The sequence below is a fragment of the Lathyrus oleraceus genome, chromosome 2 (assembly GCF_024323335.1).
Source record: "Lathyrus oleraceus cultivar Zhongwan6 chromosome 2, CAAS_Psat_ZW6_1.0, whole genome shotgun sequence".
Classification (NCBI taxonomy): Eukaryota; Viridiplantae; Streptophyta; class Magnoliopsida; order Fabales; family Fabaceae; genus Lathyrus; species Lathyrus oleraceus.
In genome coordinates this window covers 185,859,982-185,872,969 of record NC_066580.1, presented here as the reverse complement: position 1 = coordinate 185,872,969, position 12,988 = coordinate 185,859,982, and the positions used below count along the sequence as shown (strand labels likewise).

The 12,988-nt window shown below is 35.8% G+C and overlaps 1 long non-coding RNA gene across 1 annotated transcript; it reads right to left on the bottom strand.

Moving 5' to 3' along the window:
• Positions 1 to 10,750: 10,750 nt before the first annotated feature.
• LOC127118794 (uncharacterized) lies at positions 10,751 to 12,621 on the bottom strand. The gene is made up of 3 exons (XR_007802351.1): positions 12,033 to 12,621; positions 11,269 to 11,383; positions 10,751 to 11,102 (listed from the first exon to the last, which is right to left on the bottom strand). It is a non-coding gene; the product is annotated as an uncharacterized LOC127118794 (long non-coding RNA).
• Positions 12,622 to 12,988: the final 367 nt, after the last annotated feature.

The window sequence follows — 12,988 nt, the reverse complement described above, 5'->3', positions numbered from 1 at the left end:
TTTCAAATTAGGGTTTAGACAAAATGACCTATAATGTTCCAACATAGAAAATGATTTTCCAAGAAAAACTAGATCTAGGTATCAACATGAAAGTTGTTTGGAATGTCGTTTAGAGTAACGTTTCTCTTGGAATCATTTTCATATGGTGAAAAGTATAGGAGATAGGGTCTAGGGAGACCCAGCTTTGATCAGATGAATTCATCTGGCCAACCACCATCAACCAACTTGCTAACCTCCAATTCTCTTGACTTTTTAGGCTCATGGTAGATCATATATGCATAATATGATGAAATTTGAAGTATCCCTTGAGAAATTTGATCAATTGATGAGGAAGCTTGTTGAAGAAGTTACTTAAGATACCTAGACAAACTAGGGTTTCCAAGGCAAACTACCTCCAAACTCTTGAAGAATACTTGATCAAAGTAACATATAAAGATCATGGGGACTCATATATGATGCTTAGAGCTATTGTGGATCATTCATTGGTTGTGCTCTTGTAGCCCTGAGGGTCTTAAACCCTATATATGAGCTTGCTAGATCAATGGGGATCATGCCCTACCTACAAAAGAGTTAGGCAAATGCAAAGACATATTTTTGGTATTTTGGTTAGTAAAAAATGATAATATACAAGTATGATACAATCACATGTTGCTTGGCGATCTCTCCCAAAACAAACCCAATGAAAGAGGGGTAAGGAGGATGTCAAGGTATGATCCCAATGCTAATGCATATGATGAAGTTGCATGAGGGATCTTAGGGTCAAAATTGGGGTCTTACACAAGCAACGAAAGCCTGAGGTATACAAGAGGAAGATGAAACCTCAGGTTCTCTTTGTCTCTTTGTTACTCGGTCTTCAAGAAGCTCAATAAGTGCATCTTTAACCTTAGACTCAAGCTGCAACTCCTCATGCTTTCTACTCAAAGCATGGAAACGCTCATCCCACATATCCTTCTCTTGCTTCATCTTGGAGAGCGCGTCTTCCAACTCCTCTACATCTTAGTTAGGGAGAGTTAATGGCTCAACCACAACCATGGACATAGGTTTATCACATGCATAAGGCATCTTCAACTTCAAATCTCTCTTCTTCATCCAAAGAGTGTAAGCTTTCAAAGCTACACAATTGCACAGACCCAGCTCGAATCTTCCTTTCCTATGCATATTATGCCAAGCATGCACTACATTCTGCTTCATATGTTGGGGATCTTTACCCTCTTGATGGAAAAGACCTTCTAACAACATGTTATTAGGTTTGTCTCTCAAGGGGGGCCCAAGTTGACGACGAGCCAAAGAAGGGTTGTAGTTGATTCCACCTTGTGTACCAATGAGAGGCACATTAGAGAATTCACCACAACAATCAATAATCACCAAACTGCTTAATGAAGGATCATACCAAACTATATCATCATTAGTGAGAGACATAAGTCTCTGATACCACCGTAGACATTATTTGTTCTCCACAAAAGCAGGCGTCTGAGGCAAGTGCGAAATAAACCACTTGTACAGAATAGAAACACAACACACAATCGTTCCACCACCTTTAGAATTCCTTATATGCAAAGAGAAGTACATATCTCCTAACAGAGTAGGCACAGGATTCCCAATCAAGAAAATTCCAATGGCGTTAACATCAACAAAACCGTCAATGTTACGGAACAAAGCCAACCCATAGATGAGCAATACAAAGATGGCTTCAAAAGCATCCACGCTACCGGCTTTAGCAAAGGCATTATCTTCCTTGATGAGGAATTCAGAAGTCAACCCAAATAATCCTCCTTCCTTCACCCAATAAGCCTCAATCTTAGACTTCTTCAAGTGAAGAGCTTCAGCTATAAGATGAGATTTGGGAATCTCCTCCAATCCACTAAAAGGCACTTTTCTAGAAACACGTATTCCTAAAAGATGGGCATACTCTTCCAATGTTGGCACAAGCTAATAATCAGGAAAAGTGAAGCAACGATAGAGAGGATCATAGAATTGAACCAAAACACTCATGAGTCCTTCAACCACATCAGCATACAAAATAAATAGAAGTTTCCCATGATGTTGCTTGAAGTCCAAGGGATCTAATATGAAGTATGCTAGCTTCCTTAACTATTTTAAGTTGGGACTTCTAAAACTGTACTTCTTAGTGTTCCTACGTCCACAATCCATAGTCTGAAAATATTTGCAAATAAGACCTCAGTTCCATGAAATTTTCGTGTGATGAATGTTATGATGCGTATATATGCATGAATGCAACAATCACAAATAAGGGATCATACACAAGGAAAACAAAGGTCAAGGGATGAATCAAGTCATTATCAAGATCAATCATCAATTTTGGTGGATTATGGTTTTCACCTTATCAACACCCAAGTTCTATTGATATTGACAAGACTTGATTGGATCAACCAAGAATCAAGGGTTTGTTGTGAGTCATGAGCATGAAGTTTGGGTAAGAACCATCCCAAAGGAGTGAACTAAGGATAAAAACCTGTAAATCATGTTCTAAAAAGTTCCCATAGTCTTAATTCTATCTATCGGATATTATAGGTTAGGATGACTGACTCATCAACCTATAATATTCTCAAGAGAAACTCGTCTGAGTTTAGTATCACGTAATAACTGTTATCAAGTCTACACTTGAATAGTCTCTGCACTACGTCCTAAATAGGCCAAGAGGGGTTAAATGTTCTACGTTTCTCAGCTTCTCGGACCCCAAATTAGAGAAAGTAATGCCTAACCACAAATAACTTGTGTGACATTCATAACTCCAAAAGGGTCTCCACTGAGTAGATGGGTCTCAAGCGGACTTGTTAAGGACTACTCCACACAAGTCGAACATGACTATACCATCGTCCTATCTTAATTGCACTCAAGTTCGGGTTAGAACTTATCTCACCACTCAGAGATCACCAAGCATAACAAGCAGATTATATCATACAAACAAATATACAATTATATACACATAAAAAGTAGGTTAAACCCACTGGAGACTACTCCCCAGCAGAGTCGCCACTTAATTTCTGTAGCGGTAAATTCATGACCATCAAGATGTGGATAAGCTAGACGTCAATAAAACCAGAGTCACCACCGTGCTTTTATTGTTTCCAAGGGAAAAGGTAAAAGTACGAACAAAACCCAAAAAGATAAGAAGTTTTCAAATCAAAACTAATAAAATTCCAGAGATTACAGGTAAGGGGGTTGGTTACACGGAGGAAAGGTGTTAGCACCCAAAGTGTCATAGGTACTCCTAGGGAGCCCTTTCTTGTGTGCATATGTTCTTTTGTACAAAATGATATTTGCAATAAATAGAGTGGAGGGATGAGAAAAGAATTCATTAATTATATTTTTGTGTTTGACAAAACCTTCGAACTTGTGCCTACGTACCAACATAAAATGAGGGATCAAAACCTCGTAGTTCGTGGTGTCAATTTTAAAGTGGGTGGGTTGCTTTTAACAAAAGTTTAAAGTTTAAAAAAGGCACAAAAGGCCTAAAAAGGTTTGAGTGAGTTTTAGTTCTTTTTTAATTTTGAAAATTTTAAGTCAAATATAGTTAAGTTTATTTACAAGTTTGATTAAGAAAAATGAGTTTGAAAATGCAATGGCATAAGGCCAAGGTTTCTAATTTGCAATATGGTCAAAGTTTAAAAATCACAAGCAAAGAAGATTTTAAAAGGAGGGAGAGATTTGAAATTAAAGAAATGGGGAGGAGATGAAGAGACTAATCCTAAGCAAAAATTTAAAAGTTGAGAGTTGAAAAGATCTGACCAATGGGCTGCAATCCAATAGAGAAGAATGTCATATAGAAACCCAAATTTCCCTTGGACTTTAGAATCAAGCAATATCAATACACAAATAGCAAGATGAAGAGAAAGGCATCAAATAAAGATAGCCACATCCAAGCTTAGCAACTCCATGATCTCTTCATAATTCTCCATGTATCAGATGACTTCAAAGATAGGAATTAGACACAGGTTCAAAATAATATATTCAATATGATCATGTTGTAGATGAACTCAAATGGATCTTCAATATTTGTATCAGACGAATGTTCACTTCACAAGCACTTGGTTTCATGAAAGTTTGCATTGGCCAAGTCCTTTGCATAGGGAGTATTGCCTAGTTCTAAGTCCAATGTCTCAGATCATATCCAACAGTCCACACAAAATGTTTTTTAGGGTTTTTGTTCTTATTATGTACATTAAGGTCCAAAGACCACAAACACAAACAAATATATACAAACACAATATATCACAAATTATGGCCCAAGTGGGCAAAGTGAAAATGACATTAAAGTAAACAAATTGAATGGTATGAATAATGGCAAATGAATAAAGCTTGAAATTAAAAGTACATAAAAGTAAATGACTTGAAATTAAATATTAGTTATTAGTTGATTAGAAGTTAGTATTGCTTTTGCTTTGTTTTGTTTAAGTCATTCTTTGGAGAATACTCAACCCATTATTCACAAGCATAAATCCTTGAACCAAGACATCTTTCAAAGGAAGGAAAAAAGGCTAAGTTTTCACATAATACCATGAAAGAGGGGAAACTTACAATATCACTTACTAGAATCTTATGCCTTTTGTGTCACAAATTTAGCGCTATGTTAAGCAATCGTAATTGGACTTATGTAGAAGTCACAACTATTTGAGGTCGGGCAATAGAATTTTTGTGTTAATGCATGTTAGAGACATGGTATAATTGACTATGCTCATGAAATATACCACACACAAAAAGAATATGCAAAATGGTGGACCTAATCTCATTCATACTCATGTTGATTTTGCAATCAACTAGCCTTAGGATATAGAGATAAAGAGGGAGGGGGAATGGAATCAACACAAATTGGTCAAAGGAGGAGTTTTACCAAATTAAGATCATTCATTCATTTTTGGGAGATGAAATGTACATTTCATCAATCCCCTAAATCCAATGATCTTAACTTAACAAAGTCAAATCAACCTTGACCAAGGCCCAACAACACAAGTCAAACTCAACAAGTCAATATTAGAAGCTCAAAACAATTTATTTGGCATTTACTCAATTAATAAACAATTAAAATATGCATTAAATTAAATTATGGTTTGTCAAATTCCAAAATTCTCATCAAAACACCAAAGAAATGGCCATGAGATTTATCATAGGTCAAACAAGGTCAAAGGACCTTGGAGAAAAAATTTCATAATTTTGGAAACTTAAAACTATTTTTAAACAATTAAAAATATTCACAAAACCAATTAAATCATGAAAAATATTAATAATGATCCAAAAAATAATTTTAATTCAGAAAATGAAAGAGGAATTTATTTTTAAAAATTTGGTGAAACTCTCATATTTTTTGGATCAATATTAAAATTAATATGAATTAATGAAAATAACACAAATAAAATAAAAAGCAAATAATCAGAAAAAACGTGGACCACTTGATCTCCCTCATTAATTGAGGTGGCAGATCAAGTGGCCACAAGCGTGCAATCCATAGTGGACTCTAGTCAGCGTGCCACAAACAAAGTCAAACAAACCAACGCTCGTGATTAAAACGTTTTAAACAGATCATGTGGCTCTGGACCTTGCTAACTCATCACCAGAGCAAAGCTCCGGTCTCCTTCTCAAGCGAGCCTCGTCGGACTGGTCCAATCATAACCATCACTAAAATAAAAAAGGACATGGTTTTAAAGTAAAAATGGCACTAAGCACGAATCTGACCTCAATTCATCCTAACTCCAAGTATATTAAGAGTTACAAGGAGTTAAAATTTGAGGTGCATGATCTGAGTTGCTTCGATTTGACCTCAAAGCAACTCAATCGTGTTACCTACATTAGTAGGACTTCAGACAACCAAGGATCCAAGAGAATTATGGAGAATTGAGTGAGAATCGAAGAGATGATTTTTTTTGGAAAATACCTTCAATGCAGGTCTAGATTCATGTGTTCTTACTTTGGCTCGTGCTTTATCTTGCTCAGGAAGCTTGCAGAAGTAGATTAGAATGCACAAAAAGTCTTGGATCCCTGGAGTTTTAAATCTCAAAACAGTGAGATTCAAACTCAATTTCACAAGGAAATTCTTAGGATTATCCTCTAAAATGGAAGGGTTTGGTGTTTGGTATCAAAGCTGGCGCGAAGGAGTCCCCAATTATGAACCTAGAGGCCTCTATTTATAGCTGCATCAAGTGTTATTTGCACCTTGCAAGTGAGTTTCCAAAATTGGCAATGAGTGATGCATGTGTGCATGGGCGTGTACAGGCCCATGCGGTCATTCCTTTTGGTCCATAGTTGAGTGTGAACAAGTCTGAAATCAGCTTGGGATGCAAGGCAGTTGTATATGGAAGTTTGAAGTTTGATATTTGCCAAATGATGATGCAATGTTCAAGCCATGCGCAGACCATTCAAATCTTGTCCAAAATGGATGAAATTGGACTTTTTGGAAAGGTTAGATCAAGAGTAACAACTTTCACGTTGAACACTTTTTCATTTGAAGCTTGTATCATGATTAATTTTGAGGTGGAAGTTTGGAAATTTTAACATATCAAAAAAATTTCTAAGTGTCAAGTCATATGTTCACTTATTCCACCTTGGCTAACTTTTTATGTGACCTTCAAATGAGAAACGTTACCTTATCAAAGTTGTAGATCTTTCAAAGTTCTTAAAAATTGTCACAAATTTGACCTCATTTTGATTTGATATGAAGGAGTTATGCATTTTTGAAGTTGAGGAAAATCACTTGTTCAATAGTATTGGTCCAAAATGACCTATAATGTCTCCTCATATCACATGCTCATAAATGTTTAATTAGATCTTCCTCCAAACATAAAATTTGAAGTAGACACCTTGAATTTGATTGTGCAACTTGTAAATTTTGCATCTCATAAAAATTGAGCAAGTTATGGCCTTGGTAAGTTGACCTCCAAATTAGGGTTTAGACAAAATGACCTATAATGTTTCAACATAGAAAATGATTTTCCAAGAAAAACTAGCTCTATACCTAAACATGAAAGTTGTTTGGAAAGTCATTTAGAGTAACTTTACTCTTGGGATCATTTTCATATGATAAATATTGTTGGATATAGAGTCTAGGGAACCCCTGTTTTGATCAGACGAATTCCTCTGGTCAACCACCATCAACCAACTTGCTAGCTTGCAATTCTCTTGACTTTTGGGAATCATGGGAGATCATATATGCATAATATGATGAAATTTTAAGTATCCCTTGAAATATTAGATCAATTGTTAAAGAAGCTTGTTGAAGAAGTTTCACAAGACACCCAGATGAATTAGGGTTTCCACTGCAAACCAATCCCAAACTCTTGATGATTTCTTGATCAAAATAAAATGTGAAGCTCATGGGGATCCATATATGATGTCTAAAGCCATTCTGGACCAATATTGGTTGAGCTCTTGGCAATGAGGGTCTTAAACCCTAGATATGTGCTTGATAGATCAAAGGTGATCATATGTCTTACCTACAAAAGAGTTAGACAAATGCAAAGACATGTTTTTGGTATTTTGGTTAGTAAAGATGGTAAAATACAAAGTATAATACAATCAAATGGTGCTTGGTGATCTCTGCCAATGCAAACCTAATGAATGAGGGGTAAGGAGGTTGTCAGGGTGTGACCCTAATGCTAATGCATATGATGAGATTTCATGAGGGATCTTAGGGTCAATATTGGGGTCTTATAATATCCCTCTCAAAAGGATGGAAACACAAATTTAGAATGGTTATCCCTTACCAACAAAAGGAGTGAAACAATCACAACCCTTGCAACAAATCAAACAAGCAAGTATCACAAGAGTTTCTCCAATACAAAAGAAAAGATGAAAAAATCAAAAGCAAATCAAAATCCCTCTAAGTCAAAAGCTTGAAAATAAAGATTGACTTAGGCAAATGTTAGGGTACCCCGGTGGACTGCAATCCCAAAGGATCAGTCTAGGCAAAAATAAGGGAAAGAAAAACAAAATAAAAAGAGGATCAATAACAAATTCCTCAACAAGAGAAAATTTGTGACTGCAAACAAAAGCAGAAGGTGAGTAAATGTTGCTCCAAACTCTCGTTGGGTTCCATAACCATCATTTCTAAGATTCAAAATCCTTTTCTGAAAATGAACGCTTGTTCAAGCTAACTGAACATAGGACTAAAGAACATCACGAAGAACGGTTGGGTTAGAACAGGTTTTTAGCCTTATATCTTTCTTTCTAAAACCATGAACCAGGCCATGTTACAACCCTCAAAAGACCTAATTGAAGTAGGGTTTATTTCAAAAGCATGTTATGGTAAGATCGCGTCAAAGATGACTCCTAAATATTTGCTTTTCATTTGTATTGATACAGATATGGCCTCCTAACTAGTGATTCATTCATTATATGTCATAATCTTAGTGAACATATTTTAGTTTCAAAACTTGCATAAGCATGACATTAAAATTATCATTTTCAAAATGAGCATTTTACTTGCGAACGGGCACTTGAAGTCAAGGAAACTTACATAATGGGAAGATTTAATAGTCTCTTTTGATATCCCAAAGCTCAAATCTCTTTAGGGTATAGTCAATTTGGGGCAACCATGTTGAGATCCTACACATCTCTCTGGATCAGCCACCCCAAGAGCATGAGAAGTCAATCACTCTCAAGAATGGTTAATAAAGAGGATATAGTTTCAAGACGCTGGGGAAAGCCGATATGAGATCTCCCTATGATGAGGCTGCTTCATAACTTATGATTAGGGCAATATGTAGATACTCGGCAGATTGGGGCAGAGGCAGGCTACGTAGGTACAAGCTCTCTCCACGTTTCAAACATAATTCAAAGGTGTGACAATAATTGTTCAGCTTGAAGTATGTGTCGGAGAATCACGTCCACATGACCATTGTTCCTAGCCAAAAAAATGTCACCTCCCTCTATATGAGCATCTGGCTTAACCATTGCATAAATCATCATCATGTATTAATCATGTCACTTCACTCATGCACATCATTCATCTAGCATAGTATGAATTCGTGTGTGCAAATTAAAAGAATCAAAGTCCAGTATTTTATTGACACCTTTAAATCTCAACTCGCTTGTTACCTTTTAAAGCCAGTTGGTTTGACACTTTCCTCAAAGCCCAACTTTCTTGGCACCTTTTAAAGCCCAGTTTGCTTTGGTATCTTTTTTCTAACCTTTATGGTTAATAATCTTGTTTCCGACCTTCATGGTTGGTGAATATTTTTCCAACCTTCATGGTTGACAATCTCTTATTTCCGACCTTCATGGTTGACGAACCTTTTTTAAACCTTCATGGTTGATAGTCTTTTGTTTCTAACCTTCATGATTGGTATATCTTTTTCCAACCTTCATGGTTAATAATCTCTTTGTTTCCAACCTTCATGGTTGATGAACCCTTTTTTTCAATCTTCAGAATTGATGAACTTTTTCCCAACCTTCAGGGTTGATAACCTCTTTTCACACCTTTGTGGTTGACCTTGTTTCCAATTTCTGAATTGATGATTTATTTTTGACTTCCTTGCCAAGGAAGATTCAGTTGAAACCTCTTATCTGCAAGGGCATTATGGAACTTTCACGTTTAAACTTATGGGCTCTCTGTTCCCATACCAGATCCAGAGCCTATCTCCATTATTGCTACTTAGCATACACGGCTTCATGTGTCATAAAAATAATAAACATACATATAGCATACACATCATGAATCTCCTTTGCGATTAATATATTTCCCCATGGAAAGTTTCAATCAGACTCCCAGCAGATGAATCTCGAAAAGTCAAATTGCCATTCCATATTCCATATACACTTATCTATATCACCTTATAACCATTCACAACTGTAAATTTTTTAGATACTTCTCTATTTAATCCTCTTTTACCTTGAATACCTGAAAACCTTTTGCAATTCGTGCATTCAGGTTTAAGTTGATTAAATAGGGGCAGCTGTCGTACCCCAAAATTTGCCCTCCCCTTTTCATATTTTATCCAACCTATGACTTGAGATTCATCTGTGCCCATTCATCCTTCATGTGCATCATGCATTCATGTTAATACAAACATTAATGGATCCAAAGTTGCTGGTTGTTTCAAATTAGGGTTTTGGTTTGAGTATTGAAGTATGCTTCATCATATGAGGGGAAACCCTAATTCCCTTTCCTATGGAGTCTTAATTCATAAAGTTCATATCATGACATCCATTTATATGTTCAAAAACCTAAATCAGGGTGCTTTAGACCTTGGAGATTGCAACGTGGTATTCACTCATGCCAAAACCCTAATTGTTTGATCTTTGAATGTGAATTCAATAAGATCTCATCATGGTACTCATCGGGGCTCTCAAACCCTAATTTCTTGATGATATGGTTGGTTCTAGTCTAAGTTCTTGGCTCCACAACTTTCAGATGCTTTCATTCATCCATGGCATTTCATCTAATCATTGTCATGCCATTGTTGATTGGTTCATTGATCTTTGGTTAGGCCCTAGTTCATAGTACCTTTTTGGTCTTGCTAAGGTCCTTGTGTCATTCTTTCATGTTTCATTTATGGATCTTTGGTTTGATTTTGTTCAAGTCATTTCCATCCATTTCAAGCTAGTTCATTTCATAGATGTTCAAGTCCATTCATGTCAAGCTTGATTCCATTACAAGTCTTGATTCCATCCATTATAGGTCTTGATTCCATTCATTACAAGTCATGTTCCATTCAAATTACAAGTCATGTTCACTTAGTTCATTTCAATTCAAATTCAAGCATGTTCATGTACAAGATTCATTTCAAAACCAATTCAATTTCATTCAAATAAAACAAATTCCAGTCATTCAATCCATTACAATGTTTATTACATGGAAAAATACCAAAATTTGGCAACTTTGACCAAGTGTTGACTTTGGTCAACAATTGACTTCTTGGTCATCTTTGACCCAAGTCAACTCAACCTCTTTTTCCATCCTAAAACCCTAAACCCCTTTCCTAATCTTCAATCTTTGACCCTTGATCCTTTGGTTTACCATTTGACATGAATGTTCCAAAATTCAATCTTGGTCATTTGTGTTGCAAGCTTGTTGTTCAACCACCATTATCCATTTAATGGCATACATGACCAAGAAAAATAGACCAAGCAAGATGCAAGAAGTCACCATGCTGCATAAAAAAACAAAGTCAGAATTGAACCAAAAGCCAAAACAATGCATACATGAAACCATGAGGATCACGAGCTACTAAAGTCAGAATTGAACCAAAAGCCAAAACAATGCATACATGAAACCATGAGGATCACGAGCTACTAACATGAGCAAATAATGCATACCATGAGCCAATTTAGAATTCCTTCTATAGAACTATGACAAGCAAGGTTGAGCCATAAACTAGGTCAAGCTGCAGAACCACTTCACAAACATAGCAAAACAATTCATTCACCCTAGCTGCATTAACAAGAAATCGAGTTTAACATATAACAGGACTGGCAGTTTTCCATATAGCAGACACAAGCAGAAATTATTTACAAGTATTTTACTAGTTCATTTCAATTGACTTAAACCTAGTAATTAACTCCTAGCTCACTCAACCTATTGGTTCCTGTCATATACAGTAGGACTCACAAAATGATTAACATTTAACATGAGTAATTAACAGTCTACTGCATTAATCAACTGATAGTTAACCGAATTCATAACAAAAAATTGATATTAACAGAACTATCCAACTGATTCAATGACTTCACTAACAGAATAACAAAATTCCATGTTTCAATGTAATTTGAGTCAAATTTGATTGACATTTAACCTGGATTCCTAACAGAATCGGAGGGAGAAAGCTCTATAAATTCACATCACTCATCATCAATTGGGAATACAATCACAATCTCAGAACTCTCTATAATTTCATCTTCCTGTTTCACTCTGAAAATTCTCGATCTCTATGAGCTTCTCAATCTCCATCACTCAACTCTCTCAATCAACATACACACTAAGTGTTACGCATCGGTTTTTTTCTGCATAATAGGTGGTTCAAAAAGAAGAAGATGAAGGAGAAGGATTCGCTGCAAGAAAAGTTGGAATTCTAATTGCATACCTGAGTGTTTTTGCTCCATCTTCATCATCTCTATTGCAATAACTTCAGGGGCAGCCTCCGCTCCGAAGGTAGGATCTTTGTCTTTTTTTCTTGTAACCGCCTTCAAATTTGTCAGCATCTGGTAGTATTAGCAATAGGAAGTCATAACTCTATGCTTGAGAAGCCTGATATTGCATGACCATCGTTTAATTTCAAATTCTGTATTTAGGGTTCTTGCACTCTTCGACCCAATTCGCGACATTGGTTAGGAATTAGTGTGAATCGAGTCAAGATTGTGTGTGTGAGAGAGAGAGAGAATGGGTGATTTTTGGTATAAGAATTTAGGGGTTTGAACCTTCGCCGCCGCTGGAGGCGATTTCCGACGCGACGGAGTAAGTGAAGAGGGAAATAGAAATTTGAACTCTGATGGTCATGTGAAACACGTGATTTTAGACGCTTTGCCCTCAGGCTCAGGTTTTGGCTCTCTACACCTCACAAGTCCACTGCATCCCCCTTTAGGTTCATCAACTCCACAATTCAACTTTTTCACTACACCACACCACCATGTCCATGGTCCTGCATCCCTCTTCTTGTTAATTAATTTTTCATTAATCACAATTATTTAAGCCTAATTAATTTCTATTTAATCAATCATATTTGTCATATAGAATAATCTTAATTTAGTTTAATTAGGTTAATTAATTACTTATGATTTAATTAATTAATTAGTTTTGATTAATAAGATAATTCTAATATGATTAATCATTCATTTGAAATATTTAGAAATTTTAGGTTTTAACTTTTAAACTTAGCCTAATTACTTTTCATCACATATTCATGTATTGTTTCTAATTCATTATTTAGTTTTGACTCATTCTAAATAATCTTGATTTTCATTCCATTTAATTTTTGGCATATTGATCATTTTATCCCTAGGTAAAAATTATATTTTTTTAATACATGATCCCTTAGCTTAG